Genomic DNA, 7,200 nt, shown 5'->3' on the forward strand with positions numbered 1-7,200 from the left:
TTCATAGATGTTAAAGATAGTGGAGGCCAATCAATAGAGCTTGTTGAATTTGCATGGGGCAAGTGCAAATAATCACAAATGTGTTCAAGTTCAGTAGATGAATTTGGGAGTATTGGAACGAAAGAAGAGGATTGGATTTCTAATGGAGGTAGCATGACATCAGTATCATAAGTAGAATCAGTAGTGGTTTGATGGGGTTCAAAAGAGGAAGTGGTTACATTTTGGAGAAGAGAAGAAATAACAGTAGGGTGATCTGGTAGTGCAGAAATTGCAGATGAACTGAATTGAACATCACTGTAGTAAGGGTCATTTTTTATTTTGTATTCAAGTGCTGCAAGGACACGTGATTTTCAAACAAAGAATTCATAAGCCTTTTCAGATGGATTGTGCCTTTTCACAATGAGGATGTCTAAGTCAGAAATCATTCGAGGTAAGTAGCTGGAAATAGTAGTTATGTCTTGAGGGAAGCTAATTGTATGGCTGCTATATTTGTATTGACCACCATGGGCATGAGTGACTTGTAGAATGGGGTTTACACATGCAATGAGCATTTCTTCAACTTGTGTTAAATGTTGAAGGACATAGGGTTGTTCACCAGGGTTCATGTTGTTCAGTTCAGAAAAACGATTGGTAGAATTAGATGATGCACAATGAAAGCAAGAAAGGCTACCGTGTAGAAGTTTTGTTTTCATTCCTGGGTATGATTCTTTGCATATTGTGCAAACATGCATGGTAGAAAGTTCATCTATCCTTTGTCGAAAGCGACGATGTTCTTCATTAAGGGGAGGGTTATATTGGATTTGATGAAGGTGAGGTGGGTTTGTTTGTATAGTTGGGAGAGCATTTGAGGTGGGAAGGGATGTAGAGGAAGTAGTAGGGTTGTTGCAGTTTTTATAAAGAAGTCGCCGGCGTGCATTTATTGTATCCTTGTGATGTGTGTAAAGAAGACGGCGCCGCTCGTTTTTATCCGCCTTTTGAGTGTATTTTGGCATATCTAAACAAGTACAGATAATTATTGTTAGTTTTCATAAACGAGTATTGCATGTTTGGAGAATGTATTACATGTTTTAGAATTAATTTTCTTATTTGAACATCGGCGAAGTGTAGGTAGAATAGGTAAAAGGAAAAACATGCAATTAATAGTATTACAAAAACATAAGTTATTATGGCATCTATTATTGAGAGGAGAAGAGCAAGATAACCATTATTTTTCTTTTTTCTGCTCCATTTTTGTTTTACAAGATTGAACGATAGCATGAATAGCTTAGCAAGCAAGAGATTAATGTATATCCATGTAAACAATGAACGGAAAACTCATGTAGTAAGTCTTTACAAATGTTGATATCTATATTATGTAAAATGCAAAGGGTAAACATACATATTTTGGAATAACTGGAAGAGATTATTTGCAGCAAAAGTGTGCATTACAATAGCATGGGCATAATTCAGAAATGCCAGTTTATGTACAAGCAGTAGTGTTTGAAGAGACCATAAAAAACTTTCAAAGCCGACAAACAACACGCCGTTTTGAAATGGACATTGCTTGAATGTCATTAAGGGCTTCTTTGCATGCAGAGGCATATTGAATTTCTTTTGAATTTATTAGTATTGGTTGCAAGCACCCAACATTGTTGAAGTAATCTGTTTTAATGGAAAGTGTTAGTAGGAAGCGGCGTCCTGTAATTCGGCCACAAATTTCTTTTAGATCAGTTGGTTCGATAGAAAGAAGGAACAGGTCTTTTGCCGTGATGCCCATGAGCTCGTTTCCTACGTCATTGAAAGCTATGATGTTCTGTAGGTTCTCAGTGTGGTCATGTAGCTCAATTTTAAGTTTGTAACGGTAGTTATTTCTGGGAAGTCGCCGTTACATTTTTTACAATGCCAAAGATTGTTAGAATTCTCCATAACCTTTTTCATGCATTTTTTTCCATTAAAATCTAATGGACATGCTAGAAAGTAGAATTCATCCATGTGAAGAGCAGTTATCGTTGCACGAATTGAAACCCATATTGCTTTCTCAGAGGTTTTCAAGTAAGCAATTTCATTAAACATCTTTCATGGTAGGGCACGTTTCGAAGCAACACCATAGTTTCTACTCAAACATGGAGAAGAAGAGCTATAACCTGTTTCACGGAACCATGCATGTAGTTGACGAGTTTCTTCAACTTGTGGATTTATGATGAGAGTGCTCCTTGATATCATCCCTATTGTGGTGCAATTAAATTCAGATACATGACCTCCTTTTATTGCAAGGATTGGTGGGTTGTCAAAAGAGTATTATTCAGCAAAGTTTTGTCCTATAGAGTCACAATGGTCTCTCCATAATGTTACATCAATGCTAAAACCTGACTTGTCTTTTAATATGAGTGTTTTCCTTAATGTTTCACTTTCGTCTTTTCATCGAATTGTTGATGCAGGTGAGGTGGAGTTAACAACACCAATCACATCCACATTCGTATTTGGACTTGCATTTTTTATTTCAGCAATAGTTTTGAAGTGAAAGCTCTGGTAAGGAAACGTAGGATCATCTATGGGACATGGGTTGACAGTGGAAGCAACAAACAAGTAAATTTCCCATTTGTTCTTGAGGTGATTGTAGTTTGGGTTTGCTTCTTTGACTGTGCCATTTGAAACAATGTATAGCTGGCCAACTTGAACAAGACTGTAAAGAGATTCGGCCAATTTAGCAAATGCAGAAAGGTGGATCTCTTCATTATCACGATTGATAGGGTCAAATCCAAAAACTTTTCCTAAGCCTCACACATTGTTGTAAGTCTTCAATGCTGTTTTTGCAGATGCTCTACCTTGGATTGACCAATACTTTTGGTAAGGATTGAGCGCCTTGAATGGAATAGTTGTTATTGTCACCGTAATTAGTGGAGTAACTACAGAGGGCAAGGTATCTTCCACTGATGAAGAGCTATACTGGGATGTACATGCCTTTGCATGTATTAGTGTTGATGAGTCCTTGGTCAATGTTATTGTACGCATTACAACTTCAAGCTCAACCACTCGGATATTAATTTGGACTCATCTATTTTTTCAATAGTAACATCTATTGCTTCCATCAATTCTGAGAAGATTTCAAATGTTTGTATATAGCTGCCATCAAGTATGTCTAACACCTCAATGAACTCTATTTGTGTTGCAGTAATCAATTTCCATTTAATTATACCAGACAGTTTTGGCAAACTCCAACACTTGATACCGCTTAATATGGCAAAATAATCCCATAACTAGTACCATTCAGGGGCCATACAAAATCTCGAGGGAGTCTTCTAAAATGGTGGTTTCTTCGTCATAGCAAGCTCATCTTCCTAAGGAGATAATGGACAAATAAGAGACTATTTGCTGACACTGATTAAAGAAGGGAAATTTAGATCTCTAGTCCCATTTCATCCCAACAGGGAAACTTTATAGATCAAGAAAACATCTCATTGGCGGTGAAAAGTCACTCAAATGCCATGCCCGGGGAGGCTCCACCTAGTGGTGTTGTCTATGTGGATGCTAGCCTTTCACATTGGCTAAAACCTATAGAACCTAGCCTTCTTGCTACAGGAAATTAGCACATGAGCGAGCTCTGCCTGAGCACAGTCAATGGGTATTAGATCCTTCTAGGACAAACGAATTACTACAAGAGATACAAATTATCCACATAAGTTTCTAATCACAGCGAACTGCTTCAGTGAAAATATCCCTGGATGTGGACCTCATCAGGGAAGTAACTGAACTTATCATAATTGTTCTTCTAGGTTGTGGATCAGTACAAATAGTTCAGACTCCACAGAGGCCAGGGTAAATTAATTATTGTATTGTGCATTAATTATTCTTCTTTTGGTTATATGTGTTCAGCTCGATCTTGCTTGATCTTTTAAGATTCCACAAATTGTGAGTAGAAGTAGGTTATAGTATTTTGCTTTGGTTATATTGCATTATCAGGTTAATCTACAGGCAGATTTTCTACATAGGTCTCAAAGCGAGATTTGTAAAGAATTTGCAGAATTTATAAATGGTATCAGAGCTAAGTTTATAGGAGCTGTGAACAGTATACTGAGAAGAGAATTCGAAGTTTGAAGTTTGGGGTTGTAGGTGCAAATCGAATTCTTATCATACTTCAAGGTTGGCCAATGGTGTTCTATGGATTGAGACTCGAGTATGCCTTGGAAGATAGCTCGAATTACATAGCATGGAAAGATAGAATGGAGGCTATATTAGAAGACAATGGCTTGAAGGAATTCATTGATCAAGAAATCCAAAAGCCAGCTTCAACTAATGCACAAGAGTTGGCTGAGTGGAAGAAGTGTGTGGCAAAGGCGAGATGGATCATCCTTGAGGGTATTCAAGACTATTTTGTCTCAAGTCTCCATGGGAAGGATACTCCCTTTTCAATGTGGAAGACATTGAAGGACCTCTACCAGAACAGTAGCAACCAGAGGAAATTGGCGCTCAAGGATAAGCTTCAAAGAATCAAGATGGAGAAGGGCGATACTATTTCCACATATATGAACAAGCTCACCACCTGCAGAGATGAGCTTAGCAATGTGGGAATAACTATTGTCGATGATGATATGGTGAGCCTTGCTCTCCTTGGCCTTCCAAAGAGCTAGAATAACTACCAGGACTCTATGAATGGAAGGGAGTAACTGCCGGATTGGGAACGACTGTGGTCGGATCTGATGCAGGAGGAGATCAGGAGGAGCACACGAGATGGTTCTTCATCCAAGGATGATGATGAAGAAAATCTGGCCTTAGAAAGTAAGGCAAGGAAAGGAAAGGGGAGGGCTTCCCATTCCAAATTGAATTCTTCTGATGGAGGGAAGAAGGGTGAGAAGTCTAAAGTGAGATGCCTTAATTGTCACAAGATGGGACATTATGTGACTAATTTTCCATCGAAGAAGTCCAAGAAGGAATCCTCAGAAGGATCGGAAGGTGAGGCATTGGCCTCTCAGTTCGAAATGGACTTTACCCTCATCGCATGCACGGTGTCATCGATGATGGGTTGTGTCTGGTATCTTGACAGTGCAGCCTCATTCCACATGACAGGTGATAAAATTTTATTCAATGCCTTGGAGGAGAAAGACCTCAAGATGCGCATAGATATGGGTGACGATGGAAGGTATAGTGTTTTAGGAGTGGGCACAGTTTCTTTTTAGACAGAGCATGGAGCTCCTATCACCTTAACAGAGGTGAAGTATGTACCTGGACAGAAGAAGAACTTGGTATCGGTCGTGGTATTGGAAGACCGTGGTTATGATGTGTTTTTTAGTAAGGGAAAGGTTTTCCTTAGACACATCACCACGAGACAGGTGAAACAGATTAGTTCACGAGTCAAGAACCTGTATGCTCTTGAGGTTCAAGATGCATGCAAAGCCTTGAGGAGCAAGGAAAATATTAAAGACTGGGTGTTTGAGAGGGAGAGTAAATTACCTATCAACATGCAGTCCCAGAAGAAGTCTCAGACAATTGTGGAGGAGCCACAATTGGAGAAGTAGAGAGGAGACCGAGTGAAGACATCCACTCAAGCAGAGTCTTCCAGAGATGGACGAAAGCGCACAAGAGAAGTTGACAGATTGTTGAAGGATGCGAGAGAGAATGTGGGAGCACCATCTTCTCAGCGCAGACAGAGGAGGTCACCTGAGAGGTACACTGGATACATGGCCCTTGTTGGGGTGATGTGAAGTGATAGTCCCAAGAAGGCTGAAATTGGGTAGGGTCTATTGAGAGGTTTTATCTCATGGATCGTACCTTGCTATGGGAGCCCAAAGTACATAGTAGCGGGACGAATCAGTGGGATTGATGCAGTCAGAGATCAAAGTGACAGAGGCTAGAGTAGTTAGATACTGAAGAGCGTAGAGAAGGATTGACAACAGTGCAGAAAGGCAGAGTCAGCAGAAGCGCAAAGTTTTCAGTTGACAGAGGCAATAATAGTCAAAGACTTTGCTGACAGATGCATCATACTGATTCAGATTGGATGTTTTTTTTTTTTTTTTCTGGAGTTGCTGGAGCAACAACACTAGAGAGAAGTGTTGCATGCATAACATTCCAAAGGTTCACGATCGGGATCGAGTTGAATTCCTTTCTTGTTGAGAGGGAGTGTTGAAAATAGCAACAAGAAATGATAAAATTAGAATCAAGAATATTCCAATTTTAATTTGTCCTTGAATTAAAATTGTGAATTAAAAAACAAATTTAGTCTCACCAGCTGCTTGGAAATAATTAATTAATTCATTATGGATTAATTAGTTGGAGAAATTCAAGTTAGAAGTCTTTCTGAAGTCATGCAAGAGTTATCCCTTAAATTAAGGAGACAGGATTGAGTTATATTTGAGTTGTAATTAGTTAACTTAGTTTACTGAGTTAAGTCGAGTTAAATTAGTTCCAAACTGTTTGAGGAACTAATGGTGAGTTATCAGTCAGTTGATGCATGCATGCACTCAACTAGTGTACTCCAGTTAACTGAAGATTCTCTCATCAGAAACTCATGCATGTCTATTCTGAGAAAGACCTAGTGGATATTAAAGTCAAGGACAATGTACTATTAGTTGCATGTGTTTTCCTATAAAGAAAACTCATGCATGCAGAAGGAATCATTCCTTGAGGATTGCGCAGTTCATACAGGGTGTGAGACCAGTGTGTGAGATCAGTTTTCCACTTGGTTGGAGAAGATCATCCTAGAGGAACAATGCAAGGAAATAAGAGCTTGGAGGGCAGAGGAGAAAGCTGGAGAGAAGCCATGATTTCTTGTGAGCATTTGTGAGGATTGCACTGAGAGTTGGATAGCTGTGAGAGCTAAGGCTTTGTATAATCTCTATGTATTTCCACCTTATTTGATAATACAGATAGTGGGGTTTTTAGCTGAGGCTTTCCCCAAAGTATTTTCATGTGTCTTGTGCATTGATTATTCTTCTTCTGGTTATACGTGTTTAACTCGATCTTTTAAGCTTCCACAAATTGTGAGTAGAAGTAGGTTATAGTATTTTAATTTGGTTACATTGCATTATCAAGTTAATCTACAGGAAGATTTTCTACATAGGTCTCATAGCGAGATTTGTAGAGAATTTGCAGAATTTCTAGATGGTATCAGAGCTAAGTTTATCAGAGCTGGGAACAGTATACTGAGAAGAGAATTCGAAGTTTGAAGTTCGGGGTTGCAAGTGCAAATTGAATTCTTATCATACTTCAAGGTTGGCCAATGGCGTT

This window comes from Pinus tabuliformis, chromosome J (assembly GCF_031772625.1).
Source record: "Pinus tabuliformis cultivar Carrire ecotype Pingquan chromosome J, CPIR1, whole genome shotgun sequence".
NCBI classification, from domain to species: Eukaryota; Viridiplantae; Streptophyta; class Pinopsida; order Pinales; family Pinaceae; genus Pinus; species Pinus tabuliformis.